Genomic DNA, 15,244 nt, shown 5'->3' on the forward strand with positions numbered 1-15,244 from the left:
TGCCCAGAGTGTAGTTCACTTACTATCAACAACTTAATCAAGTAAAAGTTAAATTCCCCTGCTCCCAGGGGAAGAGGCTGAACTTGAAAGGGAAGTATTTTCGTTGCCTCAGATTAGATCAACCTGTGTGACAAGCTCTCCCCACTTCAAAACTGGTGTTGTTAACCTTGAAACCAGCATTACTAGTATTTCAACACGATTCCTATCGGGAGCTGCAGGAAGAACTCTCCTGGACTCATGACAGTTCGTCCTGCTTGATTCTAATCATATATGAATGCATGAGTTAAGAAGACATCATTAAAAGTACGTTAAGTTTAATTAGGCTAGCAGCCACAGACACTGGGAGCATCAGCTTAATGCAGAATGCATAATTAGATCAGACCTAATCCATTACATTCATATTTGTTAAAGAAAAAGCTGCTTGTCTATAAGTGTCACTACAAAGTGATCCATAGGGTTTGGAGGAACTGCACCATTTTCTGTGGGCTATAACCCTCCCACCCCCCCTCATCTCCTCCCTGCCCATAACCCTTGTGCCTGCTGCTGAGCCCTCACTTAGCTCATTGCACATCGTGTTTAACAAATGTACACAAAAAAACAGAGCAAGAGCACCCTCAGCCCAGCCCTGGAGATGTGCTGCAGTTGTCTAAGTCATTGTGGACCCTTTGCAAGGAGCTGGCACCACCAGAGCAGTCTGTAGATGCAGGAATGCACCCAATCCCAGGTGGGTGGATGGCTTCACAACCTGGTTAGACCAGTGCAGCCATGCTTGGGGATGGACGTGGGGGGTCCCAAGGTGGCTGATGCCCTTTCACAGCCCCCAGACACTGATGGCTGCAGAATGGGTTAGATCAACCATCCAAACAAAGCAAAAAAAAAAAGACAAAAGCAAGACAAAATATTGAAAGCAAAAGTGTTTCAGCTTCCTCCAGGGCTGGTCTGTGTCTCTCCGCTAACACCAGGACAGCAGTGGCAGGAGCCCACAGCAGCAGGGAAGGTGGCATGTCCCTTTTCCTAGCAGCAAAGCACGTCATCCCACCCACTGCATCATTGTGCAAAGCCACTGCATTTGAGAGGAGCCACCACGGCTCGTGGGCTTGAGCTAAGCCCCGAGTTGAGCAGCCATGGCTTGTTACTCCCAACTTCACCCCACAGCAGGGTCACAGGGATAACTGGTACCAGCAACCCCTCACAGCCCCAGACAACAGCACCACAGTAGGGTTGATAAATCTGCCCTGGCCTGAGGCCCCCGAGGTGATTGTGTAGCTGTGACTTAGTGCCCCTCAGCTGGGAAACAGGGGATCCTGTAACTGTGGGCTTGTCCTGCAGAAAGATTTCAACAGCATCTCCCAGCCCAGCCCCATGGTGGTGACTGCTGCCTTAGCAGGGCATTTCCCAGCTCCTGAGGGCAGTTCCAGAGGTGATGCACCTCACCAGCATGCTGCTAAACCACAGTGCCCGTGGGTCCACATGGCACTGCCATCCTCCTCACCATGGAGCAATGTCCTATGAGCCTTTACCTGATGCAGGTTATTCACACCCATTGCCCTGCAGACTAACTCAGCTCAGTGCTGGACGTGGAAAGAGTGTGCAAAGCTGAGGTCTGAGTCCTGCTTGAGGGTGATTTCTGCTGATGTCCCCTCCAGCCTGGAGATGGAGCAGGCTGGAAAGAGGAAGAGGTCGAAGCCACCAGGCAACACATGCCTGGCAGCTGTGAGCCAGCACTGAAAAAATTGTGGTTCAGGAGGGAGCCCGAGAGCCCCATGCTGGCTGGCACTCATCACAGGCAGGAGACACGCTTAGCAGCTCAACTGAGCCCTCTTAACACCTACCTAAGGGCTGAATATTGCTGCTATTAAAATATAATAGCCTCTTGCTGCCTCTCCTTTGTGGAGCTGAGTGCGGGCGGTGTTTGGGAAGCCACAGCACAGAAGCACAAGCCCACAGGCAGGACAGACAGGCAGGATCAAAACCTTTCTGAAGGTTTTTCTGAAGCCAAAGGCCAGCTCCAAATGGACCACAATTGCTGGTTAGACAATAACTGAAATTCCCAGGAAGTTTTCTGAATAAAGCATGGGCTAACTTACATTTAGGGAGGGATTTTTGGTTTGGGTTTGTGGGGTTTTTTGTTTGGTTTTGGGTGGTTTTTTTCAGATAAAATCCCTACCAATCAGCCCATTTTATCCATAATTAATTTTCATCCTTGCCACCTCCATCCCATCTCCACCCTGCTCATGCAGGCAAGGGTGACAGAGGCAGGTTAGCCTGTTCCATGAGGCCCAGGAGGTGACTGGGATGTGGGTCAGCAACCCAGGGGACCTCTTCTGCCCTCTGTTTTGCAAGACTGTGGGACACCAGTGAAGTCCTGCCCAGAGACTCACAAAGGGTATTGGATGGCTCTTTGCTTGCTACAAAGGCAGTTTCCCTATTCCCTGTTTTTCAGGGAACTGACAATGGTCATCAGCATTTCTAATTTCAAGCTAATAAACATGGGGAAAGACCAGCTAAAGGCTGTTGTGATTTTATTTCCCATCCAACTGATTCAGCTGAGAAGCAGGTAGAGACATGGTAAAAACTTTGGAAAACTTTCTTCCTCTAAGAAAGTAATTGATTTATAGTGAATTGTATGTACTTTTTGATGCTGATGTTCTTATTGACTGGGGGATTTTTGGAAAGAATCTAAACTTATAAGGCCTTTGAGAGAAAGCATTGATCTTTCTAAATGGGCAGCAATGGATATGTCCAAAGTAAGCATCGTTTGCATGCCTGTTTACACACTTGAGCATCTGTGTGTCATTTAAAAATAAAGCATCAACCCCCCGAAAAAGTCAAAGAGGAGTACAAAGATCAGGTCTTTGGAGAAAGAAATGTCAGGACCTTTATATCCTCATTATCAACTCCCTTTAGTGTGCTAATCCATAGGACAAGCTGAAAGGGCAACCCCTGGTGATGTTCATTGCTTGGTTATGGTTGGATTCAATGATCTTAAAGGTCTTTTCCAACCAGAAGGATTCTGTGTGCAATTCTGTGTTCTTTCCAAAGAAAAACAGCTAAACTATTAGGACTGCACTTATTGAGAAATCTAAGTTAACCCCTCTGTGGCCAGTTTGCCCCATGCCAACCACTGGCATCCCTGATGGGAGGTGGGTTATAGCTGCAGCCCTGGCAGCCACAAACCAGATACTCTCAGGGACTCATAAGCAAGTTTTAGGCTCTAACAACCCTCTCTGAGACCTCACCAGACATCTGGCAGAATTCAGCAAGATATCAAATCTCTGTCTACTCTGCCATATATTTTGACAGGATCCTGACACAGCAACATGACCACAGTGTGATCAGCTCTGAGGTTTCATCTGAAGAAGTGTTTTCACTCTGGTGTAAGAGAAATCTACCCACTCCTCACAAACCATATGCCATCTTTTTAGTACATTTGCTGATTATCCTAAAAGCACTACAAGAGCCTGAACATTGTCCTGGTAACTTCCAGATCCTCTTTTACAGTAATCAGCAGACAAAAAGCTGCCAAGTCCCTTTCTGAAAAAAAAATGAGGCATAGAAAGATTCCCATGGGATCGGTGCTACACAAAAAGCCCAGGCAGAGGGACAGGTCACTGTCTGGTCTCTTGGTTCCCAGAGAAGTCACCACTTCAGCCATCTGCAGGTCACCCCACTGAGGCCATCCAGACCTTTCCATGGAGCACAGAGCTCAGTATTTCTGGAAACCCAAGGGCCTGCCCATGCTGCAAACCCTCATCCTTTCTAAAAGGATTTTGTGATGCCATGAGTTTGTGCCAGGTCAGAGAGGAAGGTAATAGCCTGTTGTTTGATGCAGTAAGACAAGAGCAATTCCACTTCTGTTTCCTTCTCTTTCTGTTGTGTCTCTTGAAAGGACCAAAGTGTTAATTCAGAAATATATTTTCAGGCTTAAGAGACTCAAAACCCAGATGTGTAACTTTGCTGTAAATATGCTGAGTCCAGCCTGGTAGGTCCTATAATTAGCCAGGACTTCACTACAGTGGCATTACCCCCTCCACAGGGCACAGGGACAGATTTCCAGGACAGAGTTTTCATCCCTGGTGTTCCCAGTGTCTCCTGATACCTTACAGGGGACCACATGAGTGCAGTGTCAAATTTTGTTTCTGGAGACTGGTGGAGAAAGGGTTAACCCCACCCCTAGCTATTAGCTGCAAAGCTGGGCCAGATTGGGAAGAACTGGGAGATTACTAGTAGCTATAAAGTTGTGCTGGGAGAGCAGGGAGGGCTTTGCTGGGAGAGCTGGTCTGGAGCAGCAGAGGCACGGCGTGGGAGGAGATGGGAGAGAAGGCACCTGCTTGCTTCTAATGCCACAGGTAGGAGAGGAAATTCTGTCAATGTCTTCTTCCTTCTGACTGCTGAGCTGCTCTCCAAGCAGGTGTGTAGGAAAAAAAGTTTCCTGATCCTGGGCTGTGGGGCTGATGGTTAATCCCTCCTGTAGCAAGAAGTTCTTTAGCTGTTGACAGAGACAGGAGGCTGCTCTGGAGGAATAATGGGAGGTAGATTAAAAAGGGCCAGGAGAGATCCTGAAAACTGCTGAATAACGTCCCTGGGGCTTCACAGAGACTGGTGCAAATGGAGGTGGAGTGTGAATGATATTAACAGGAAAGGGAGTCAGGGCACAGCAAGGGAGAGTGTGTGTACACTGAGCAGGGGCAAAGCTCAGCAACACAAACCTTCAAGTGAGAGAAACCAACTGTTGCCAAGGCTGGGAAATACTTTTTGGTAATGATAGTATATGAGGTAGTGCTGTGTGCCAGGAAGAGCAACCAGCCTATCTCTAGACCAGAGAGGAATAACCAAACCCACACAGTCTGCAAACAAGAGGAAAAAAAGTAAAGTGTGTTTTCCCCAAGCTAGCTCATGACAGACTGCTGTCATTTGCTTTGTTTGTCTGTTTTTCTCCTGAAGTTGTTTGTGTTTCTAAGAGAGAGAGGGATGGTAGATTTAATGCAAATGAACTTCACAAAAACATTTGATTGAGTGGGGGAGCTCATTAGCTAAAATGAAGACTATAAAAGTAGAGTTGTCAAAGTGAGACATCTAAAGAGAAGATAATGAGTTGTACTGCAAAGCATAACTGTGTGGAAGGAAAGGTACATGTACAGAATCTCTGAAGGATTTATCTTGTAACCACCTTTAATTCACATGAAGAATTGAAAGGCTTCAAATTTGGCGGTTAGAAAGACAGGATGAAAAGTGATGAAACATTGAACATCATGATTAAGGGGCTGATTGCAAGACTACCTTGTGCTGCAAAGAGCATACGAAGATCTGGGTACACTTGCTGACCACTGCACATATGCTTGCCACCAAATGGGCAACACGCTGCAGTCATTTAAAAAAAAGGAAATTTAAAACAAACAAACAAAAAACTAACGTGAAGTGTCACAACAAGAGAGTTCCAGCTGGGAGAAACCTTTGGTGATACCAAGAATATTATGCATAATCCTGGCCTGCCACCAGTGAAAAAGCAGACCTGGAAGTAGAATAACTGGAAATTCAATGGTGCAGAAAATCCCTTCTGTTCCTGCCTGCCAGCAGTGTGGTGGCTGCTGACACCTCAACAGCCTCTGTCTATGAAATGGCTTCTGTGCAGAGTCCCAGGGGTTTGCAATCTTACTCATGATGTTACTGGGTCATGGACTTGCCAAGAGCAGGAGAGATTTCCCCCTCCCTGGGCTAGCTGGCCCCAAATTGTCTCTCAAAAAAAGTTTTTCAACTTGCCTGGTAAATCTGTCCTGAAATTTAAGCAGGCAAGAAAGTGAGATGGCCAAGGACTCAGCAAGCTGGTAGACAGAAGAAAATAAGAGAGGTGATAAAACAGATGCTGGTGCATAACAAGCACCTTGTAATGAGCTGTGAAGGAGCTCCTGCCCAAGCAGCCAGCGTGCAAGGCACAAGAAGCCTGGGAGCACCGCACCGAGGGAGCCGGGAGCGGGATGTGCCGCAACACCCGCAGGTGTTAATGATCTGATTTAATCAGCTTCGGCTGCTCCCCCAAAGGTGCTGGCTCCCTTCAGAGGTGTCTGCTACATAACTGGGGCATCTCTCGGCTCCCCTTGTCGGCACCTCTTGAAGGTGAGAGAAAAATCTGTAGGAGCACCAGGTTTTCTGGCTTTGAGAGGTGCTGGGCTGAGAGCAGCCCACCTTGGAAACAGAACCCAGTGGACACGTGGGGCTCCTGCTATGCTTGGCAGGCAGGGAAGGCTTAAAAGCATAATTTGTACAGGAATAAAAAAGCAGCACCTTCATGCCAGTTGGCTGGGAGGCAGTGAGATGCTGGAGGGAAAAGGTAATTTTGTTGGGTGTGCTTGTCATCTTTCCAGCAGAGACTGGATTGTAATTACTGCTTTTTACCACTTCTAGGTGGATTGTGTGTTAAAGTGTGGGTTGTTTCCTACAGTGTCCTGATACATAGATTGTGGAGAGGTACATTGTCAGCGAGGTGTTTCTGAAGAGGTGTGTGATGACAGCAGGGAGGCCAAGGATGGCCGGTGGAGTGAGGTGGTGTTCTCCTCCCTTCTTGCATCCATCTTATCTGAGGTCCAGATGCTGCACATCCCAAATACATCCCTCACTGTGGTTATGAAGTCCTGAGTAGTCCTCTTCCACTGATGTTGAAGAAGAGGAGCTACCCTAAGTGTAATTTACCCTGAAAATATTTGGCGACCAGGGTGCTCCTCTATGGTTCAGGTTAGTGTTTGGATAATTTCTGAGATTTCTCCATGTTCACCTATTTCAGGTGGGAAAGTACCTCCAATTTTTCTCTGACTGTAAATATGTGGAGACATGAGCCCCTACATGATGAGAAGGGGCAAGCCCAGTTCCTGAGGGATTTGGTGATGCAGAAACCACAGTGGGTCCCTCAGTGATTGGTGACTGCTGGGCAAAAGCAGCGTCAAAAACATCTGGGCCTTAAAAGCACTAGAAGATCTTTCTTATCGTGGGATATTTCATTCACTGTCTGATTGCTTTGCCCTCCTTCTGTCTGCTATTTGTCACATGTAAACGTATTTCAAGGAAACACTAATTCTCAAGATCCCAGATCCCACTGTGTGTCCATAAGAGATTGTTCTGGTAAGAGCTGCAAAGGGCTGGGGATCCAGTTGGCTGATGAATATTGCACTGATCCTGCTTTCACACATCAGCAAAAGCCCTCCCAGAGGAGGAGAAGAGTGAGGAGGAAGATCTCACCATGTCACTTGTTTAGAAGCCAGCTCTGGGTCCCATCAGTGCCAAAGTCCCAGGATACCACCTCTGGCTCTAATTTGCAGTTAGAGCCACAGAGAGCTTTCTCTTGCAAGATAAAAGTGGGCTAAAAGCAGCTGAGAGAGGAACTTTGGAAAAGATCCCAGCAAGGTGGGCTCCTCTGTCTCACTCCATTTGGCAGAGCCCGGCCGTGGCGCCGCTGCCTCGCGTGGCAAGGGCTGGGTGATGGGGATAATTGTTCTCCCAGCAACACATTGACTATGTACATTTAGGTTTCAATTAATTTTCTGTCTCTAAATGAACTGCCTCCTATTGCTCTCAGCAATCAAGTCTTGTTAATTGAAAATAGCGTTTATCTTATCTCTAGGAGAAGGCTGGACAAAAGTAGGGCAACAAGATCCCGTGTGAAGGTAGCACCGAGTGGAAGAAGGAGAGGAAAAATGAAGCAGAGGGAGGAGAGCAGCCAGGGTGGCCAAGGGAAGAAGTTCAAGATTTTTCAATTTATTTTATTTGTTCAATGTCTTCAATGCTTTCAGGGTGTCCTGGTTTGGAAAGAGTTTTCTTTTCTCGTGGTCTCATTGTGGTCCCACTTCCAGCAGGTTGTGTGCTGTCAGTGGGGTTACGTGTACTTGGGGACACTGGCTCATGGCACTGGACATGGAATTTAGCTCCACTGCTCCCTCCAGCACCTCAGTGTTGGCAGGGGCTGCTGGAGGACAGGATGGGTAAAACAGAGCACAAGCAGTTGTGTTTAATGCATTTCCCCAGGTACCAGGTGAACTCTGAGTAGTTGTTCATCCCATCTTTGTTTCTACAGGGGTAGCCATGGTCCTGGAGAAACAGTGGCTGAAACACTGAAAGTGTCTTGAAAATCCAACAATGCCAAAAGCACACCTCCTGTTCCATTTCCCAAGGAAAGTCCTTTAAAAAGGAGATTGCCAGTCATGCTGTAATGTTTGAAGAATGATCCCAGTTTCTCACCTTTAAATTAAGTTGCAAATTAAGTCCTTAAGACATGAGATCTAGCATGGGTTTGGGTTTCATTTTTTTCTCTTTCTTGCTCTGATTACTTAAAACCCCTCTGAGTTTCCCACCAGCTGAACCCAATGTTATCTCATACACACAGTCATCATCTCATTAAAGGGAAATGAGAGAAACTGACTTCAATAAATTTTAACACCCTGTGTGAAAAATCTAGCACTTAAAGCATCCAGCCCCCTGGACCTTTGAAAGAGACGTGGCAAATCCCCTTCAGTCATTAATAAGTGTGGCTCATCAAAGGATGGTCACGTGTGGGGGAAGGAGAGAAGGCAGGAGAAGGAAAGAAATAAGAGCATAAAGACTTAAAAAGACTGAAAGACAAAATATGACACTTTATTTTTCACCCTCCTTCCTGGTCCAAGCATCTCAGGTCTCTTGTTCTCCAGTTCTCTCTCAGCACAAGCCTTTCCTTAACAGGGGAAAACAGTCCATGGGACTTCTATCACACTGACAGGCCCTGCTTCAATCCCCAGGACTCTTCTGTTCTTCTGTGACTACAGCAGCATTTAATTTCCTAGGTAATTTAGTTTTGGGCTAAAAGCAATCTCAGCACCCCTGGCTGCTGCCCACCTGCATCATCCTGTGTCAGAGCAGCCTCTCTGCTCATCAGCTACTAAGAGGAACATGCCTGGGAGCCCCAGGCAGGCAGATGGGCCAGGGACTGTGGGAAGTCGAGATGTTTGATGTTTGCCTTATTTATTTATTTAGCAGCCACTGTCTCTGCGAGAGCCCCTTTCTGCAGAGCAGCGATAAGCCGCTCAGCTCCCGCTTGCCCACCCCTGCTGGCTCCATTTTCTGCCAGGCACCACCTCGTTAGCATGCACCAAAAAACTCTGCTTACATCCCTGCCAGGCTGCCCTCCCAGCCCTGCCTCCAAAACACCCCCAGCGTGCCATGGAAACAGCTGACTGAGCTGCCAGGCTCAGCACAGCCAGAGTGTGCAGGGAAGAAGGATGAGGGATGGCTCCAGAGATGCCCCAGGAACCCACAAGACAAAGCTGCAGCCCTGGAATGAAATCCCCACTGCCCTTCTCACAGCTGGGCTGGATATGGTATGGTAAGCATTTAAAAGATATATAATTAAGTCAACTTGTTTGTACAGCACTGATTTGCAGCTAAAGGGCAATGCAATGTGTCTGGAGCTGCACCAGGGGTGACCGAGGCCAGCATGCCCTGTGTTTAGACCCCCTTCCCTCCTGTCACTGGTGGGAGCACATCCCTCGGCATGGGCTCTCCATGGGAGCCTGTACCTCTCCATGTTGGTGCAGCTCATCTCCATGAGTGTCCAGCCCCCGCCTGGCCATACTGTCCTGCCCACTGCTGCTTGTCATGCCCCTGGTCACCTTCCTGCTCTGATCCATGCTAAAACCACATGACTCTGCCCGGGTTTGGGCAGTGGTGGCACTTGAGCAGTGGTGATAGCGTGCATCCAACAGGGCAGAGCTCTGCCAGGTGATGCTGCTGCATCCCCTATGTCCAGCTGCTCCACATCTTGCTGCCCCCACCATCCCACTGCCTCCCCCCCTGGCAGTGTCTCTCCCTCCTGGCTGCTCAGCCACAGTGGGCTGGGGATCTTCTTTTTACTGGTCTCTTGGTAGTGGTTCCCATCACAGCTGCAGGCTCAGCGTGCACTGAGCTTCAGAGAAGGGGAAAGCTGTTTATCCAGCGGTACCTGGCAGAGCAGGAGGATGCAGTTACCCAGGCAACAATTTTGTTTATCTCCACAAAGGAGATAAGGAGGCAAGTTATGGCAGATCCTTGGCAGGGGCCAGGCCAGTACGAAAGGGGGCATTTAACATGTGTGGGCTGGTTTCTTGTGAGTGCTGAGCCTGTACCCTGGAGCTACAGAAACATCACACTGGGCACTGAATTAACAGCAACCCTCTGGTGTAACTGGGAGCTTGTGGCTTGTGTACACAAGCCCTGTGCTGGCAGCGGGAAGGTTTCCATCCCAACTTGGCCATGGATCAGCTGGGCAAATAGCCCCACTTCCACGGTGCCTGGGAGTGGCATATTGGAAAGAGCTGGAGAAGCACAGCTCCTCCTCAGGGAGCTATAATTAATGTTTGGAACCTGTTGGCTGCTCTGGATATCCCAAGATATCCATATTGTGTCTGTGCCCATCACACCTCTCTTCTGCTTTGTGGAGGATATTTATTATTGTCTTTCTTAGTCACATCCTGAAGTGCACATAAAATAAGGAGGAGGAGGAAGGAATGGCCAGTCCTTTCCCACCATGGCAAGGGAAAATGTTACATCTTGTACTTGCTGAAAGTAAAAAAAATCTTTCGTTTCACAAAGTGTGAGATGCATTACTAATTGCTCCGTGATTTTGCTCCGTGGTGCTCACAAAAGAGAACTTGGAGTGCTTTCAGCAAATTCTGGTGTTGAGGAAATAATGACTTGTTTTTTTTAAAAAAAAAAAAAGTGCTAAATTAAGTGTTCTTCTTTCATGCGAATAATGTGTTGGGTTTCTAGGATATTTCTTCCTTGCCCCTTCTCAAGATAAAGCAAGCAAAGCTTTGCTGCATTAGTAATACACTGGAGCCAGTGTGGACCCTGAGAAAGGGAAGAAATAAGCAGGTCTTCTGAGTAGCCCATCTTCCACCACCCCACGCAGCACTTGTGTCCCTTCGTGGCAGCAGCTCTCTTGCTTCCTCTTGAATGATGGTCACATGAAGGCCAGATGACTTGAGGACACAGGTGCTCCAGCAGTCAGGTACTAAGCCTGAGCAGTGGAAAGGAGAAGGACAAGGTGTGTTTGCACTCCGTGAGAGGCAGTGGTGGAGCTGCAATATGTCAGGTGAGTTCCTTTCACCAGATGTGCCCAGACTGCAATATGCAAATTGCAAATGCAATGGATTTTGCAGGGCTTTAAATGCAGAGGTCCCAAAAGCTCTCCTAAGTTGAGAGGTGGGATAGCTCCACCTCTGCAGTGCTGGGCTGCAATGTCCTTCTATAGCTGCTCTGTGCAAGCCCACCCTGCAGCCTTTTCCTACCACATCTTGGCCAGCCAAAATCCATTTAATACAGCCATAAAACAAATAACATAGAAATCAGTTCTATGGGGGTTTTCTGTGTGCTTCTTCCTTGCCACTCTCCCAGTGCACAGATAAAACTATTGAGCCAGACTCAAGACTGGCAGCACACAAGAGCAGCATGGAGGAGCAAGAGTGAGCTTGCTCAGCTCATCAGGTAAGCACAGATGTTTGGAAAACTAGCCTTTTCAAGAGCAGAAGGAAAATAAGTCTGTTTGTGTGAGATTGATCTTCTGGCACCAACAGAGTGATCAGCTGGACTTCAGGAGAGCTGCAACAAACAGCAAATTAGAAGGAGTCAGCCCGCTGAGATTTCAGACGAGTTAGAAAATGAAGCAGTGATGTCTCTCAGCTCTGCCTTTCAGCAGGTCCTGGATAGCTCAGGCCAGCTCCTGGCTTTCCTGCAAGCCAGCCCGTGACTCTGCTGTGGTGGCTGGATGGGACCTGCTGCCAGAGCTTCCCTTAGGGCTCCTTGCAGTGCTAGGCTACGATCAGCCACTGGGCACCTTTAAGCCAGACTGTTCCTCCTGCCAGCTGAAACTTTGACTCCCTGTCAAGCAGCTACATTTTTAAAGCAAGTTTGAAGCTTTTTCTGCTTGTTTTAGAAATACAGCCACCCAAAAAATGCCAGTTTTCCACATGCAGCAGGCTCTGCAGGGCATCCTGCTGGGGTGAGCACACACAGTGAATTGTCTCCCTTCTGCTGCCTGCTGGGAAAATTAAATCTGCATCCATGAGCAGCATCCCTGTGCAGCCCAAATATAGACCTGGATTTTGCTTAATGTCCCCCAGTTCCATCTAACTGTGATGTTTCTAAATCTCTCTCTTCTCCTGACAGCAAGATATCCCTGCCCTTGCAACTGAACAAGAAAGTGAGTTGTGTTGAGAAACAACTGTTCCCAAGGGAGGTCAGTGGGTCAAACAACTTGAATTCCCTTCACAGACTGATGGTCTGGTGACAGATGTTTCCACTAATTCACAATTTTTCAGTAACAGTTGCTGATCTGCATGAGGAAAATCTGAGCCCCCACGGAAACTCTGTCTTTATCTCTGGATGCTGGCCTAACATAACTCTGATCCTGAGGGAATGATGCTCCTGATGGTTTCATCCACCAAATTAGATGGATAATTAAACATCTCTGCTGATCTTGAAAGCCCACAGAATAAAAAAATCCCAGATTACAACGACACAGAAGTACATCACTGAGAAGTGCAGGTTGATGGCTAAATTCTGTTCAGGTAAATGCACTTACGGGTGTGGTTTTTGTCTTTGTCTGAAGTCACAGAATTCTAAGGAAATTTTTGTTCTTCACCTGACATTTTAACATCAGATTGATGAAACCAATTTTCACTCCTTCTGCCATTCCCCACTTGTCACTTGCACCTGCCACCTTTATCTTAGAAAATAATGCTCCTTTTTGGCTGAAATGTCTGGAACGAGTTAAACTACCCCTGAGAAATTATTGCAAGAGCTGGATGTGCAAGACAGGCAGAACGAGGAGTCTGCAAACAAAGTGGGAGAGGCAAGATGCTTTCAAGCATTTTATAATTACTAAGGTTGTTTTTTTTTAAATCCTGTTTACATTTAACTTTGCACATTAAATTCATAACTGTGGCATGCATCCAGGTGCAGCAGCGATATACAAAATCTTATTAAGAGGAACAAATGAAGAAGATGGGAGGATTTGGGATGGGAAAGGAGGGGCTTTGTGATGGAATTAACACCTGGGTTTCATCCCTCCTAACAGTAAATAGCTTGTCAAAAAACTTGATGGGGACCAACTACAGTCAGTTATCTGAGAATAATTGGAAGGCAAACTGCAGTGGCTCACAGCAATCTCCAAAACATCCTGGCTCCTTGGGTTTCCATCCAGTGGGCTCTGCCTTGCTACTCCTCAGCATCATTCAGCTTCTTTCTGCTCCTCTTTCGCTCACTGATCCTAATTGCTGTGGATTTTCTCTAAACCCTTGTTCAAACTTAAATACAAGAGTCCTGAGCAGTCTGGCTGGATTGAACTATTGTGTCAGCATCTTTTCAGTCCTGCCAGTGATGCTCAAAATAAAAGTGAGATTTTAACCAGGTTTGCTATTAGACTGGAAACAAGCATCAACTGATTACTGGTCTCACTTAGGGAAGTGTCTCAGCTGACACTGGGGCTCAGGCATTATCAGCTACTTCATAGTAATAGCTGTAGAAATGAAAGTGTCATCATCTTATACAGCATCAGAAATCCCAAACTCAGTGAGAAGTGACTTGTTAAGATTGCTGAGAAAAATAAGTGCTGAACCAGAAATTTAATCTCCACCTGGGGATTATTTAAAATTCTCAGAAATAGGAGAAGGAGCTACACAGAGAAAAAACAACAGAGATGTATGTGGGTATGCTTCAAGATTTATATTTCTGTTTCTTTCCTATGGTCAATAGGTTTACCTGCTCCCATGAGCTGGGCTGTGTCCTGCACCCTCCCTTGAAGAGTGATTCACAAGAGTCCTCCGCTGACATGAGTCCTCCCAACACATCTTTGGAAAGGGAGGTAAGGTGTCAAGTCAAGACCTGAACCCTGGGCTGAATCTGGACTGAAAGCTTCCACCAGGGATCTGAAGAAACCCCAGCCTTGGGCAGCTGGAGGTAGGGGCTGTTGGGGAGATGAGTTATGCTTGGCCAATTCAAGGATCCCAAAATCCCACTGGCAAGCTCTGCTGAGCATCCCTGGGGTGACCTGAATGTATCACCCTGTTCCCAGCAAAACTCTGGAGACTCTCAGACTGGACAAAGTCACTAAAGCAGGAATGTGCCACAGCAGGACCCTGTGTCCCCATGAACCCACACCTGCAAACCCAGGGATGGGTCAGCCCAGGCTCCCCACTAGTATCTGGGAAACCTGAGCTCAGTCCAGCACCAGCCCAGAAGCTTGTCCATCCTGAGCCTGCTCAGCAGTGGGACATTTTCCTTCACATAAGAAAACATCTGCAGAAAACAGAGAAATGAGAGCTTATCTCCGAGATATGTTATCTCCCTGTGCTGCTTTCAGCTCTGTGTTATCACAGAGCTGCTGGGGGACTCTGACCTTTGTGGGAAATGTTAAATCATTGTGGCTTCATTTGGTTTAATATTCCTTATTGATTAATTTCCATCTCCCTGAATGCAAGAGGATTTGAGTGAGAGCCAGAGCTCAGCAGTACCCAGAGCTGTGGGTGGTGTTGAGATTTCAAGACAGAGAGAAAAACCCGACAAACTAAAATGCAGTGAATGACTTTCAAAAACTAAAGACAAGGAAACTAATAATTTTCAGAAAGGATGTTTTTCCTCACCTGGAGTAAAATCCCACTGTAGTTTCCATAAAGCTTTAACTCCCAGTGGCAGACAAATATCGATGGTTTATTTCAGCTCCAAACCATGGAATTCATTTGTGGCAGCCACAGGGTTGTAATGCAGGCCTGATTTTTTTCATTTGTTTTGCTGTATTTGCTGTGCCCACCCAAGAGGAGGCTTGTGAGTGCACCAGCTGTGTTTCCTCACCAACAGTCCAGGGTGTCAATGACACAATGCTGTGCCCCTCACCACCCTCTCATGAACAGGACTTTCAATTCCAGCCTCCAGCAAGTAAGAGGAAGAGGTGCCTATTCAGCTGCTGCCAGGGAAAAGGCTGAGAAAAGCAGGGTGCAGAGCTTGGGAGAAGTATTTTGTCACTGAGTGGGGGTCAGTGAGGCTCTCAGGAGGATGTCCTGTTTCTCCAGACCCGGAGCATCCATCCTCACAGAAATCCACCCCAGTGCCAGACATGCTGAATGAAGCAGAGCCACTGAGCAAGGAGGGGACCCATCCTTACAGTCTGGAATTGCCTTGAGGCTCATTTTGAGGAATGGTAAGCAGTAATCTCCTTCCTAATAGAATAGCCAGGAATAGTGATGTCTGGGCA

The 15,244-nt window shown here is 47.2% G+C and overlaps 1 long non-coding RNA gene across 1 annotated transcript; it reads left to right on the top strand.

The window, feature by feature from the left end:
- The first annotated feature begins 12,167 nt into the window (after positions 1–12,167).
- LOC127390093 (uncharacterized) lies at positions 12,168–15,244 on the top strand. The gene is made up of 3 exons (XR_007890805.1): positions 12,168–12,232; positions 12,315–12,563; positions 13,750–15,244. It is a non-coding gene; the product is annotated as an uncharacterized LOC127390093 (long non-coding RNA).

The sequence above is a fragment of the Apus apus genome, chromosome 13 (assembly GCF_020740795.1).
Source record: "Apus apus isolate bApuApu2 chromosome 13, bApuApu2.pri.cur, whole genome shotgun sequence".
NCBI classification, from domain to species: domain Eukaryota; kingdom Metazoa; phylum Chordata; class Aves; order Apodiformes; family Apodidae; genus Apus; species Apus apus.